At 39.8% G+C, this 14,715-nt stretch overlaps 1 protein-coding gene across 1 annotated transcript in view; it reads right to left on the bottom strand.

The window, feature by feature from the left end:
• The window catches only part of Itpr1 (inositol 1,4,5-trisphosphate receptor type 1), a 329,142-nt gene extending 323,816 nt beyond the window's left edge, over positions 1 to 5,326 (bottom strand). Inside the window, exons 1-2 of the mRNA XM_063260287.1 lie at positions 5,094 to 5,326; positions 4,241 to 4,320 (exon numbers count right to left, since the gene is read on the bottom strand). The gene's annotated coding sequence lies outside the window, so the exon portion shown is untranslated. The remainder of the gene's footprint in view (positions 1 to 4,240; positions 4,321 to 5,093) is intronic.
• Positions 5,327 to 14,715: the final 9,389 nt, after the last annotated feature.

The raw sequence follows: 14,715 nt of genomic DNA, 5'->3' as shown, positions 1-14,715 counted from the left end.
TTAGGTTACTCTGAACAAATGAGAAATATTATACTTAGACGATTACTAAGCTTTGCCTCTGTAATAAGATAGCTAAGAGATGAATAGTGCTTTATCTTCCATTTAATTTTCTTAAAAGAACAGAATAAGCTGAAGAAGAAAATCTGGACGCTGATGGTAATGAAATGTGAATGGTATACTTTTTGTTTTTACTCTATAGGACTCCATATATGTCAACACATCAAAGAAGCTCCATCAAATGGATAGACACCTTCGGAAAAATGATGACAAAGGTGACTGGTTATTAAGAAAAGATATTCAAGAGGGTCCATGTATAATGGGTTACTACTAAATGAGAGAAACCATATGAGCTCCTTTTTATGAAATATAAATACACATATGATTTTTATTTATGTAGGAGGAAAAGCCTGAAACCCTAATCTTAGATTGTTGGAACTGTTTTTATTTTATTGAGTGTTTTCCTTCCTAATTTATTACTATAATGAATACGCCTAACTTACATAACAAGCAGCTTTGAACTTCCAGGTTTGTGTATAAATTTTTACCTGAGTATCCTTAACTTTCTTACCCTTTAGCTGTTGTCCATTTTTTTAATTGAGGTTATATATACATATATATAACATAGAATTTATCACTTGTACTAAAATTCTACGGTATATTCATATTATTGTGTGATTATCACCATCATCCATTTCCAGAACTTTTTCATTTTTCCAAATTGATACTCTGTACCCATTAAATAGACGACCCCTTTTGTTTATTCCAGCAGTTACCATTTACACTCTATGAATTTGATTGCTCTTAGTACCTCATATAAGCAGAATATATGTTTTGTGTTCTTTTGTGTTGATCTGTTTCACTTAGCATAATGTATCAAAAATTTATCTGAATTGTAGTATGGGTCTGAATTTCTTCTTTAAGGCTGAGTAATATTTTGCTGCACGTAGATACATTTTATTTATCCATTTACTCACAAATAGACACGTGAATAGTTTCCACAGGTTGAATAAGGCTACGAACCACTTAAGTCCCTGTTTTCAATTTCTTTAGGGATAAGCCTACAAATAGAAGCACCAGATCCTATGCAAAATCTATGTTTAATTTTTTGAGAACCACTGTGGTTTTCCACAGCAGCTACACCATTTTGTATTCCTAATGATGCATAAGCATTTCAATTTCTCTACATCTCTGCCAAGACTTACTATTTTTGTTTCCTCTTATCATTCTTTATTTTTCTCCATTAACATTAGCAGTCACACAACAATACTTGATTATTTCTATTGACTTCTGGGATTTAAGACCCTCAGCAACAGGACTGTTGGCTTATTACTGTATTCTAACCACCTAAAACATGCTTGGCACATAGCAATTGCTCATGAAATTTGCTGAGTAAACAATAAAACACTTGACTCACAACTTTAACAGGCATCAGTGTCTGTTAAATAGATTTATCACACCAACTAGCTTAAACTGTGTCCAGCTTAGGAAATCTCAGAGTTTAATAGGTGATTATTTCAACAGTTTATTCAGTTATGCTCATCTGCAATCATGTCAGAATAATAGATACCAAGACAATTAGAATCATAAAAATCATCATTTGGGGGCTGGGGATTTAGCTCAGCGGCATAAGCGCCTGCCTTGCAAGCAGGCAGTCGTGAGTTCGATCCCTGGTACCGATAAAAAAGGAAAAAGACAAAAAAAAAAAAAAAAAAAAAAAATCATCATTTGTTTCACTAACTTCAAGCCTCATCACACGCATTAAAAGAGCCACACAAAAACTTTAAACAGCAAGTGAATGAAATAAATTTCACACACTTGTAGTTAACAGAAGGCCTACCCGTGGAATGTGTTTTATTTTGAAAGATCAATAGCAAACAAAACGGAACATAGGTCTTGTGTAGACCCCTTGTCTTGAGTAGGTGGTATCTCCAAGGACCTAGAAACCTAACTCTAGGCCTACTTTTATTTTAGTTCTTTTTCTATTGTTCATATTTGCTGTTTGTTGTTTCATTTAGTTTCTTTCTTTAAAGAGCCATTTGCTAAAAAGAATCAGACAAAATTTCCATGAGATCGTTGTTAGCTAACAAGCCATGTAAGTTTTCAAACTCAGGAAACCCACTGGTGCTACACCACCAGGTTAGAGTCAAAGTCAGCCTTTCTTCCAGTGGAACACACTTTAAAGAAACCATCAATAGACACTTCTTGTGTTAATCTATTTCTTCTTTTCCAAGCAATCATTCCATCCCTCACTCCTCAAGAAAAGATACAAACTCCCTTCAAAAACCAAACACTTGTTTGAAAGGATAATATTGTTGTGGAACCCAGAAGGTTTTCACAGCCTCAATGTGAAGGCCATTTAGAACATGAAGAATGTTCCTTGCCTCATAAGAAGAAAATCCTGATAGGATTTCCTGTTCTGATTTGAATTAGTCAAAGAGCAGATTGTACTTTCAATGCACACACTCACGTGCTCACATAAACACACTTGAAAAAAGAAAAACGCTCTGCATAACTGGCCACAAGGCAAACTGGAAGGTATATGAGAAGCTATCAACACTTCACAATGCAGCCTCACTGCTTTTTAAATTTCCCAATTACTCAGGTGGAGAAATGCCTGACCTTCTAACCAGCTGAGATGCCCTGAGATCACAAGATTTACTTCAGATGTAAGATGAGCCTAATGATGAACACAAAGTTCCTTATGCTTCTGTTTTTACACTCCTGATTTCAACGCTCCTCTTTCCAAAACAAACTCAGCCCACCATCACTTTTTCAAATATCCCTGTCTGTGATTACATCACAGCCTTCTTATCCTGAAGAATAGTTATTTCGTCAATGATGTATGTAAGAGAGACCTCATTCCCAGAAGTCAGTTTTCTGCTTCTCCTAGCTTCCCTCTCACCCCTCCACCCCACCTCACATCAAACATGGGTGCTGGGGCTATCCCTTGCTTCCAAGTAATTTCACTCCTGTACCTCAGTTTCTTCCCCTGCATCTAGCTAAATGGTTTCTGTGATCTATGGCTCTGCACCTGAGGATTTCATGTGTCAGTCTTACCATTTTTTGCAACCATCTAGACAACAGTTTGGCTAGTTTTGTGTCTTTGTTTTAGCATTTTGTTTTGTCTGCACCTTACTCTGAAGGGAAAACAGGACCTAGTAAAGCTTTGGTCCTATGAGGCCCACATAGCCGTTAGTCAATAAAGGAACTCCAGGAAAGAACCAGACCTTGCATACTCAAAAGTTTCTCACTCTACCAGTACTCCTGAGGATCTTATCAACAGGAAACAAAAGCACTATACTACTATAATCAAGTATCTGGCTTTTATTTTCTAATTAGAAAAGCCCAAAGATTGTAGCCCAGGGAACAGCTAAATATTTAGAATGTTAAAGAAGTTACTAAGACCCAGCCACCCACCGCCACCCCCCACCCTCACCCCTGTTCCCTGTTGTTTACCCTGAACATTTCAGAAGAAAAAGTTTTGGAAGCCAAAACTACAGTAATGGAGATGTACAAGCACCCGTTGAGACCTCCCTCTCTTGAAGTGCAGTCTGACCATTTTGGGGAAAAAATAGGAGCTGTTGTGTTTACAGATAAATACTGCCCTCAGCTCATATCCCAGGACAGGCACCAAAACAATATAGACAAAGCTGATTCCTTAACATTCAAATGGCTTCAGCAAAGGCCTGGATGCTACTATCTATCTTATGCTTCACAGCTAACTTCCCTTTCTAAAGTTCTCATTCTTTGAAGTTGCCAGCAGCCACTTTCATTTCTTGCAATTCAACTCACTCTGATTAACGACTTGCTCACATTGCGGGGGGTGGGGGGGGCGCTGGGGGGACGGACTATTTTGAAGACAGAGGTATTTAATATTTGCTTACTTATCTTGGCAGATGAAATGCACTGTAACCTTCAGAATTTAAATCATCAGCGTACTTCCCAGCCCAGCAGTGGCCCATCCCTTTTAGCTCCATTTAATGGCTTTTCCCCCTCCTCATAAACTTTCAGGCTGCTTCAATTCTGAGCCATCATCAAAAGTTCAAGGAAAGGCTGTCCACTGGATCTCTGCTCGGATCTATGCTCCCTAAATCCCTCACCAAAGGCAGTGACAGATTCTGAAAACCGAACCACACAATTTTCTTCCGTACTCTCCATTTCCATGGCTGCTTAGAGAGGGCTTGAAACGTTTAGGATCAAAACTAATTATTGACAACAGCACTCAGGCTTCCCCACTCACCTGACACGCGTCAGGCACTCAGTTGCCAAAGTATGCCCAGCCAGGAATGCGAATCCTGCTCCTTCCTCTGTTTTCAGCTCCTGAATATTTAAAAAGAAAGACCTCTGAGTATGAGACCATAGAAAGGTCTCTAACAGAAATGCTCCAAAATCATTTCTACAGCCTTTCGCTACCTCCCCAAACTTGACTGGCAGCTTGATGTGACCAGCTGGGCGAGGATTATTGGTAAACTGCGCTGATTTCCAGTGCACTTACAAGTGAGACCAGGCACCACAAACTTCGAACGTGCCCAAGGCTGAAACTAAGGAAAGAGTTCGGCAGATCCCAAAGCACTCGCTTCCCTGTGTGGAGGCCAAGTATAGGAAACATGCATCCTCACCGGGCATGAGTTTAGTCCACACTTCTTCCCTTACCGCTCCCCCGGTTCTCTTCCGTTTTTTAAAAACTCTCCCCACAGGGGCCCCCACGCACGCATTATTCTCCCAACCACTGCAGCGCGAAAGAGGGCTACATTTTTAGAAAGACTGTTTCTTTCATCATCCTTAACATATAACACCATCTCAAACACCCTCCAAAAAAAATTTCCAGCAGCTGCTCCAACAATTTCCAACTTGGGGGAATGCCATTCCAGTTCTGAATGGGAAGCCCTCAAAGCCACGCACTGGAATCGAGAACATTTGGGTGTTTTTAAGCCAGAGATGAGACCATCCCCAAAAAATGCTTTTAGTGAAAGACCCCCAAACGCATGCTAAGTGCATGCATATTCACCAAGAACTCCCAGAAAGCAGGAAAAAAACTTCTGTGCCGGGGTGACCAGAACTCCCTGCGCCCTCTGCCCGGTCCCAACCTCTACCTTAGTGCCTAGGGAGCCACTCCACTCGGGGGAGCAGGACGAGGAGAGGGGCTAGCAGCCGCTGGGTAATCCCATGTCCGCGAAGTGAGCTCGTTCCGTTAGGATGGAAGCAGAACACCCACACCTCCTCCCGGTGTGCGCGTTCTCTCTCTCCGCCCCCTGCCTCCTCCTCCACCACCTCCTCCTCCTCTTCCCACCCCAGCGAGCCTAAGGAAACGCTTCAGCAGAACATCCACATGGTTACTGCACTTTGAAGTGGCTGGCGGCAGCTTATATAGGCCGGGAAGCTCCCTGGGCAATGTAGTCTGAGATCTGGGTTGTGACGGCGCCTTGGACTCCTGGGCTGGACTACAAGTCCCAGAATCCCCTGGGCTCCCGGGCAGGGCTCTAAATAGACAAGCGCGGGCGTGGGGGAGGGGCGTCCTCCTAGCTGAGGGCCGGTGGGTCTCTGTTCACTGCTGCCGTCTTCTGGGTGCGGGTGACCCAAAGCCACCCCCGTGGGGCGTTTCCAAACCCTGGGGACTCGTCTCCTGCGGCTGTCCCCCTTTCCTGGAATCTAGGTGTCGCTGGGAACCGTGGAGGAGGGAGGGGCTCGAGTTTCTGCTTTGGGAAGTTTTTAGAAGCTGTTACCCACCCCAGTTCCTTGTGTACCAGAGCCAAGAATGTCAGCAATCCAGGGCACAAAAAACGCCAGTGTTTGCGGTAAAGGATTAAAGGCGCGAGACTGTCTTTATTTAATCTGCTCTAGCTTGCTAGTGTTTGCACGAAAAAACTTAAAAGACTGCGAGCGACGATCCATGCCAGCAGGAATACGGGCAAGCAGCGAGAGCGCTCGGGAGCCTCGAACTGCGCCGCTTTGGTCGCCCAGAGTGAGGTAAAGAAACGCTCGGCTCTATCGTGCGCAAATGAAGACGCCTTGTGATTTGCCAACGCTGTGATTGGGAGACGGAAAGTAAATAGGAACTGTGACCTCGGGCTTGACCCTGTTTCTAGCAGCCCCTCTGCTTCTGGAAACTGTAAATGTCTAAGTAAATAAACCGCAAACCAGAAAAATAAAAGAGGTTCTGAGAGAGTTGCTCACTCGGATGTGTGCGCTCCAGAGGAGAGACCCTCTCCCCCAGCATCACCAACCAGGCACTGAAGGTGAAGTGGATTTTAAACCACTGCCAAGCAGTGTCTGGTTTCCTAGGCTGCAAGGTGTCTTGGACTTTGACTTTTGGAAAAAAGGGAAAGGCTTATATCCCAGGCAAAGTCAGCCGGCTACCCTTCCTGCCCAAGATGACGTGTATTCATTCCACAAACGTTTCTTGGGTGCCACCACCCAGAAAATAGCGGTGAGCCAATAATCGCCACAGCAACCCAGCCATCTATTGCCAACCGCCACATAAAATCTAGTAACAATAGTGATTTTATTCAGCCCAGACCACATGCATTTTTCATGCATGGTGCTATTAAGTTTTACCAACTCTAGATATGTTTATTACCTGTATTTGGGAACTGCACCACAGAAGGCAGAGAGAAATCAGGTAACCTCCCAAGATGACAGAGTTAAGTGATTGCAGCCTGGATTCTAGTTTCAGCCTATAAGTGAATTCAGCCCTTTGGGAATATCCACCCTTTTTTGAGAGCAGTCTCTGAGCACTTGGGCAACTCATTTTCATCTTTTTATCCCTGTTTTCCTATCTTAGAGTGGGAAATACTCAGAATTTGCCTACGTTGGAGTCTTACTTGAAGAATCTTGTGTAATTTAAGAACAAATTAGGAATCAAAGTTATTTCTGACATCATAATGCCCAAACTAATAATGATTTCTGACATTTGTTGGGTATGTCCCCTGTGCCAGGCATTGTTCTGAGAAATATATATCATTACCAGCATTCTCATTTTAGGTTACTTCCCCAAGTCACACAGGTGCCTGAGCTGCCTGATTCCTAAACCCTTGACCTTGATTTACCTGCTATTGCCTCACTGACATAAGCAAATACATTGTATTTAACTGCTTATATGAAGCCTTTAAACCAGTCCAGGAATGGGCAAAGTTCTGAAGTTAAAGTTTAGGTTCATTATATTCACACTTCTCCTCCTCTCTCTGCACTATCCCCTCATCACCAGGCACTAGAGTCTGGTGCCTCATGCTTCCAGCTACCCTTGCCCATCACCAAGAAAATTCCTCATTGTCCTATGACAAAGAAGTCCATCTGCCCCTTTTCTGCCTGATCCATTTTTCCTACATGAAAACAGTCTCTAATTTTCAAATGACATTTTATTATACCTTTCAAGCAAATTCAACTATTTAACTGGTAAATAGTAATTATTGCATGTGTTTTTAACTCAAAAACCCAATGGAATTTTAATGGGTTTTCTGAAGAATCCTTGTCCACATTTGGAAGCCAGAATTGGGCGATTTTTATTCCCACTATACAGTGGACACTTGTCCCAGATGTGCTTTATCCACTATCTGTCCTCCCACACCACAAGTTTGAAGGCAGGGACAGTGTCTTTTTTATGTTTGTACTCCCTACTTTCCCTGACCCAGCTTGACTTAGTCTTTTGTCTGCACATTTAGTACATGGTTAAACAAATCCAAAAAAGTCAAAACATTTTAGGGAAAGATGTGTTGGGCAAATTGAAGGTGAGGTTTGTACCCCTCACGTTGTAACCTATGTTCTCTCTGCTTGTGTGGCAGATAGTTTTATAAATCATTTTGCAAGTTCTAGAATCTGCTAGGTAACTAGATAGTAATTTTGGTGATTTTGCTATGCTATGAAGAGGTTCCTTTGACAATGTACAATTGATGACCAAAGACGATGAATGTTAAAATAAAAAGGATCACTTGCACCCTCATTCTCCTTTATCAGTACTGGGAAGGAAGTTACTTTTACTTTATGATATTTTTCTTGGAAGAATTTTGTATATTTGCATTTCCAACAGCATAGCTACTGGTCATTGGGGCACTTCAGATGTGGCTAGTTTTAACTAAGATGTAAAATAAACATTTTAGCTCAGTGGTAGTACTTGCCAAGTATGTACAAGGTCCTGGGTTGCAACCCCAGCACTGCAATAATAATAACTTGTATATTGATTATATGTTGAAATTATTATGCTTTGGGTATATTGTATTAAAATACACTTTAATTTTTCTTGTTTTTATTTTTTAATGTAGCTATTAAGAAAGTATATGAAGCTTATAGTATATTCCACTGGGCTGCACTGATCTAGAAAACCATCAACCTGATTCTCAAAATAACAATTCAAGATGATGACCAGCAGAGAAAAGTGAAAAGTGTTACTTAGGACTTTGTCCTTGAAATGCTCATGCAGGGAATTTGGAGAACTTTGCAGAAACAATACAGCACTATAGATTGAACAGAAGTCTGAAGAAGGTCCAAAACTAGCACTCTAGTTTACCTCGAGGGAAGCCCTACAAATAGAAACAGGTGCTGTCAGCAGTACACAGCTGAAAACTGCAACTGAATTCATTGGCCTAGAAGCCCACCTTCAAGTGGTGTCCTGATTAAAAGAACAGGATGTACTGGAGACAGCAAGGCTCAGAAGTGACTTGAAGTACCACCCTAAATATATAGGATGTGTGTGCGTGTGCATGTGCATATGTGTGTAAGTATGGAGTGATGCCACTAATCCTTGCTTTGCCAAACGAGTAGATCAGTGAGTTTCACAACATAAAGGGTTTTGAAAGTTCACTTGGTTTAGACCAAAATAAGAGAACATTATCAACAAGGATAGAGAAAATATTGATGCATCCCGTATAGCATTCAGCTTCATACCAAACCTTAGATTACTGGAACAGCTCTAGTCCCAATGTTCTCCCAGGCACAAGACTGCAATTGCCTCTGAATGTCAAAAGTGAGCTTTGAGCGCTTTGTTTAGTAGCATTTCTGAAGTCACTCTTTTTTTATTTTATTTTATTTATTTTTTTCTGCACTGGTGCTTGAACTCAGTCTCATGAATGTTAAGCAGTCTACCGCTGAGCTGCACCCCCAACCTATTTTATTTTATTTCATTTGAGACAAAATCTCACTAAGATGCCCAAAGTGGTTTAGAACTTGTGATCCTCCAGATTCATCCTCCAAAATAGCTGGGAAAGGGGCTGGTGATATAGCTCAGCAGCACAAGCACTTGTCTGACAAGTGTGAGGTCCTGAGTTCAATCCCCAAGGCCCCCCCCCCCCAAATCTACAAAATAGCTAGGATTTCAGACAGCTAAATCACTTTTTGAAACAACATTGTGCAGTTCAGGCTGTGCTTGAACTCACTTTGTAGCCCAGGATGGCCTAGAACTCACAATGATGTTCCTGCCTTGGCCTCCTGATTGCTAGAATTACAGGTGTATACCACCACACCCAGCCTTACATCACTCTGAAATGGCAAGACAGAATGTCCCAAGTCACAGAATTCAATCTGGGTTTTGGTGCTGACTTATTACCTGATGTGATAAGCTGCCATTTACTGTAAGAAAGATCAGTGAAGACAAAGGGTTATACAGTGACAGTACTCAATGTTAACCTTCTGTAATGGAGGAATGGAGTTGTAGTCCTCTTTGACAGTTTTATAAGTCCGAAACATTAGCCATGGCTCAACATAGACATTCGAAATTTTAGAAGCATTCCTTAAAGTTTTTGTACTCACCTCCCAAAACTCATTCATTGATGTCCTACAGAATGTCAATATCTTTTAGCTCTGTGTTTCTGTGATTTTGGTCTCACCAATGAGGAACACTCTTGGAGAGTAGGTCTTATAAGTTGAGTACCTTTTATAGCATCTAGCTCAGAATAAAGAATAGTACTCAGCACTTGCTGCCTAATTATTAGGATGATAAAAGTAGCCAAAAAATGGCCTCCAGATACACTGTCCCCCTAGCTGATATGGAAAAGTGTAGTTGGTATTCAAAAATTGGAGAGAGAATAATTTGATATGAAGCTGAAAAAAGTAAGGTGTTTTCTAAGTGCAGGCTTTGGGTGTTCTGTGAGGCTGAGAGAAGATACCAATAGGCAGAGACCTACTTATTTTTGTTGTCCTAACTTAAGTGCAGAAGAGACTGCTGCTGAGAAACCTTGTGAGTAAAAGCAATGTCAAAAGACTTAAGACCTGGAAGGTAGGACAGTAGCTACAGAAGAATGCAAAACTTGGGTTGGATGTGTAGCTTAGTGGTGAAGTGCTTTCCTAACATGCACAAGGCCTAAGGTGTGATCCAGCACTGGAAAAAAAAAAAAAAAAGCAAGCAAGGAGTTACAGTACTAGTCTAAGCCACATGAAAATGGCAGGAATGGAAGTAGCAGCTGGCTATACCATCTTCGATGGCAAAGTTTCAGTATCTTCAAGACTCATGTAAGTAAATAAAGAGGACTATTAACTTCTCATGCATTGTTTTCCTGTGAAACATGAAACATACAGAGTCAGGGGGTTATTATCAACCAGACATTTTACTCCATCTCCTGTCTTCCAACTGCCAGACTCATCCTAGAGTACTCTGGTAGACAACCTGGATCTGGGACTTGAACTAAATGCTTAATTGTCTTATCCTAGTGCTTGAGCTAAACTGAAATCTGATGTAAAAAAAAATATATATATATACAGGTTTTCTTTGCAGAAGAAGTCAGAAAATACATATAGAAAAAAATAAAAATCACTATCTTGTAGCTTCCTATGAAATTATTTATACAGAGATTTCACAAAATGAAACCTCATGGTATATGAAATTCATTCTAAAATGCATGACTAATCAAAAAATTAAATATATATTTACACTTGTCTATCTTATTCAAAAAACTAAAGTCTTATGACATTTACAGATATTTCCATGCTCTTGCTTGTGATAGTTTCACAGTTATACTTGGAGAAAAACCTTCTTTTTTTTTATTTTTGAAGGTTAAGTTTCCATACATTACTGTAAAACATCTATAATTAGCTTTTTTGGGTAAAACCCAAATCAAGCTAGTTACTACAACTCTGTAACATTTGTGTCAATATTCCCTAAATTTTGAATAATGCTATTTATTGAACTATATCTTTCTTAAGATCTTTTCAAATCAACCAAAAAAGCAAAAAGAATTATACATGAAGAAAGGGTAGTGAAAATTTTGAGAATTTTTCCCAGGTTTATGATCAAGAGGCTAGTTTACCAACCCTGGCACTGAACTGTATCTAATGAAATAGAATTTCCAATTAAATAGAACTTACAGGTCTTTTCATTTCCTATGCTATCACCTGTATCCGGATTTAAACAAACTAATTACTTTCTTTTGTACCAGTTAGCTTTGTTCCAAGATTTTAAATAGTATTCCCCACTAATTCTAGTCCTAGGATGCTAGTGGTAAACCTATGGCATGCATGCTGCAGGGGACACAGTCAGCCTCTTTGTTGGCACATAAGCCAAATCGTCCAAGCAGCTGAGCATCAGATATTCAGGTTTCATTGCAGCGTTAGCACTTTGTGATAAATAAGTGGGTTTTGGGTTGCATTTTGGGCACTCAGTCTTTGAAAGGTTGGCTATCAACTTTCCCAAGATATGGGTAACCTGTGTTGTGAGTTCAACCCAGATGAAGAGTTTGAGGTTGATTCTTCATGAAACAGATCAATTACAGTCGTTAGAATCAGCCTAGGAAATTGGAACTGACCAGATGAAGGGTTGGAGAAGCCATCTGGGGATATTGTATTGGTTCATTAAGTACCTGCCGTCAGAATTAAAGTGATATTTATTGGGCCTCTACCTGCTTTACCCAGTAGAGTAAAGCACTGAGGACAATGAAAAGATTAAGGAGAACGCGAAGTGTTTTTGCTGTCTGCCTTTGTCTTAATCCCTTTCTTTTCAGAGGAATTTCAAATATGGTACCTTAAAGGATAACAAATAGGAAGATTGGCTGCTTTCTAATCACAGGCTGCGGCCATCAGCTGCTCTCTTGTGTCATTGACTCCGTCCTTCTCATACTGTTTTACACACATAGTGGCTATACCCAAGGTGCTTCTGGTCCTCTGACCTCTCTTTATCCCTCACCACCCTTTGGACACCTCTCTCTTCATACTGCAATAGTTCTCTATTAAGATGCATGTAATCAGGATGATCCATTGTCACCGAAACTTTTATACTGAATAGAGTATAACAAGAAGGAAGTAGTTTTCTTTCAAGAAGTTTCTCTACTCAACTCTTTGCTCACATCAGCCCTTTCTAAATTTACATTTATAATTAGACTACCTCTTAAGGGAATAGGAAAAGGAGGAGATAGAAAAGCACAGTATATCTATTTTAAAGGCACTCTAGGACTGCCTTGACATCTGAAATACTGTAAGAAATGGAAGACATTGACTACACTTGAAGCAAAAGACCATTCTGTAAAGATCAGGGTTCATTACAAAAAAAAATTTAAACAAGCATGTAAAATCTTATCAGTAATTTTCAAAAGCACTTAATGAAAATGGTTAAGAGCTCTACTACTTTCTGTGATTCCTAATGTATTACTTTGAACATGAGAGAGAAAACTTTGCACAAAAAACAATGAAAATATTTTCCATGTACACTGGACATAGTGGCCCACACCTGTAATCCCAGCACTCGGGAGGCTGAGGCAGGAGGATCATCACAAATCTAAGGCCAGCCTGGCTTACATAGTGAGTTGAAAGCTTAAGCTATATAAAGGGACCTGTCCCAAACAAAACAAAACCCTCCATACAGTAACAATTAAATATGTCTAGTCTAGTCTTTCCAAATTAGGATTTTAGTTAAATTTTTGTTTTGTTTGTTTGTTTGGTTGGTTTTTATTTTCTTCTGATTTTGTTTTGTTTTGTTTTTAACAAAAGTATTGCTAGGTAGCTCAGACTAGCCTATAACTCATGATCCTTCTGCCTCAGTCTGCTGACTGTTGAGACTGTAAGTGTACCGTCACCCCTGACATCCAGTAAGAATTTGTTAATTAATTAGAATTTGTGCATGATTGAGCAATTATTTTGCTTTCAGGAAAAAATACAATACATCATTTGAGCTGGATGTGGTGGCGCATGCCTGTAATCCCAGCACATGGGAAACTGAGGAAATTGTTACAAGTTTGAGACCAGCCTGGGCTACAAAGTGATAGTAAGACCCTGTCTCAAAAAACCAAAAAAAAAAAAAAAAAAAAAAAAAAAAGTTCATCTGATTTTGGCTGGAGAAACAAGGTAAGATTTTCCTATCAGAAATCTTTGCATTATATTCATTGTCCGTGCTGCATTTTTTAAAAAGAAGGTGTACATTCTGACCCCAAATCAGCAATAGAAACTAGGTTCTTAGATTAAATTGGCCTTTATTTCTCCCTACTTATTTTCAGAGCATGTCACAAGGGAAGAGACACCAATGTTAAAAAGAAAATGGGAAGAGACTTCTTATAATACTAACCTATTTTGAATCAGTAGTGGCACAAGTAGCATGTTAATTCATACTACAAGGTAAAGGAAGTAGAGAAACATTTTTCTTGTGATTTATGGTATAACTTTTAATCAGTACGTAAATTTGATTAATTGCAGTCATTCTGGTATGGATCTTATTTTGTGTTATCTCATTTAAAATGCAGTAAGTGAAGAAAAATTTTGAGAAAATATTACTCTTTGCCTTTAAAGTCTATTTTTGAAGGAAAAAACCATGGACTTCTACCATTTCCACATAAAGCATCTAATTCAGGAGTTATACAAAGCTTTTTGTTCATAGAATGAGACACACTCTTAGAGATGTGTATTTGGAAAATGCTGGCATCCATAAAGCATACAATAATAAATATATTTGGGCAATATTTGGAATACACAAGTGGATTTTAGAAAAAATTGTGATCCTGGGCCCTTTGATTCCATGGGTCCTCCAGTTCCTACCACAGTGCTTGGAATATAGTGGATGCTTAATATATATTTACTGTATAAACAAGAATAGTTAATATATTTCTTAGCTTCATATACAGGGGATATTTTCTCATTTTCTCATATTCTCTTCAATATCTTTCTTCTTAGTACTTGCTAGTTTTCATTGTAGAGGTCTTTCACTTCCCTGGTTAGGTTAATTTCTAAGTATTTTATTTTTTCCTGATGCTATTGTGAGAGGTATTATTTCCCTAATTTCTCTCTCAGTGAGTTTATTATTGGTGCTTAGAAACATTACAGATTTTTGGATGCTGACTTTCTTTCTTTCTGTTGTCTGATTTCGCTTGTCTGATGTTTTGAGAATTATAATGAATAGGAATGACAATACTGAATATCATGGTTTTGTTTCTGATTTTAGAGGGAAAGCTTTCAGCTTCTCTCCATTTAGTTTGATTTTGGCCATTAGTTTGTCAAAGGTGGTGTTATGGTTTATATACAGATGTCTCCCAAGGCCTCGAGGGGCTTTCCAGAGATGGCTGAATCATAGGTATGTGATGCTGGATTAGGGTGTGTAATACTGGGATTATGTGTTTTTGATAACTAAATTGGTTTGGCATAGTTCCTGGTGTTGATAATGAAAGTATCACCCTGGGTGAGGGTAGCACCTATCAGTAGGTGTATAATATGGAAAACAAAGGGACAGAAGGAAGGCGGCTTGCTGCTGCTGTGGCTGCCTCCTGCCTGCTCTGCAATGTAGTTTCTCCTCTGTGATGCCCCTTTTCCATTCAT

This window comes from Cavia porcellus, unplaced genomic scaffold, assembly GCF_034190915.1.
Source record: "Cavia porcellus strain 051 isolate PalLab524CR breed Dunkin Hartley unplaced genomic scaffold, mCavPor4.1 scaffold_13, whole genome shotgun sequence".
NCBI lineage: Eukaryota > Metazoa > Chordata > Mammalia > Rodentia > Caviidae > Cavia > Cavia porcellus.
This window is presented reverse-complemented; position numbering and strand designations above follow the sequence as displayed.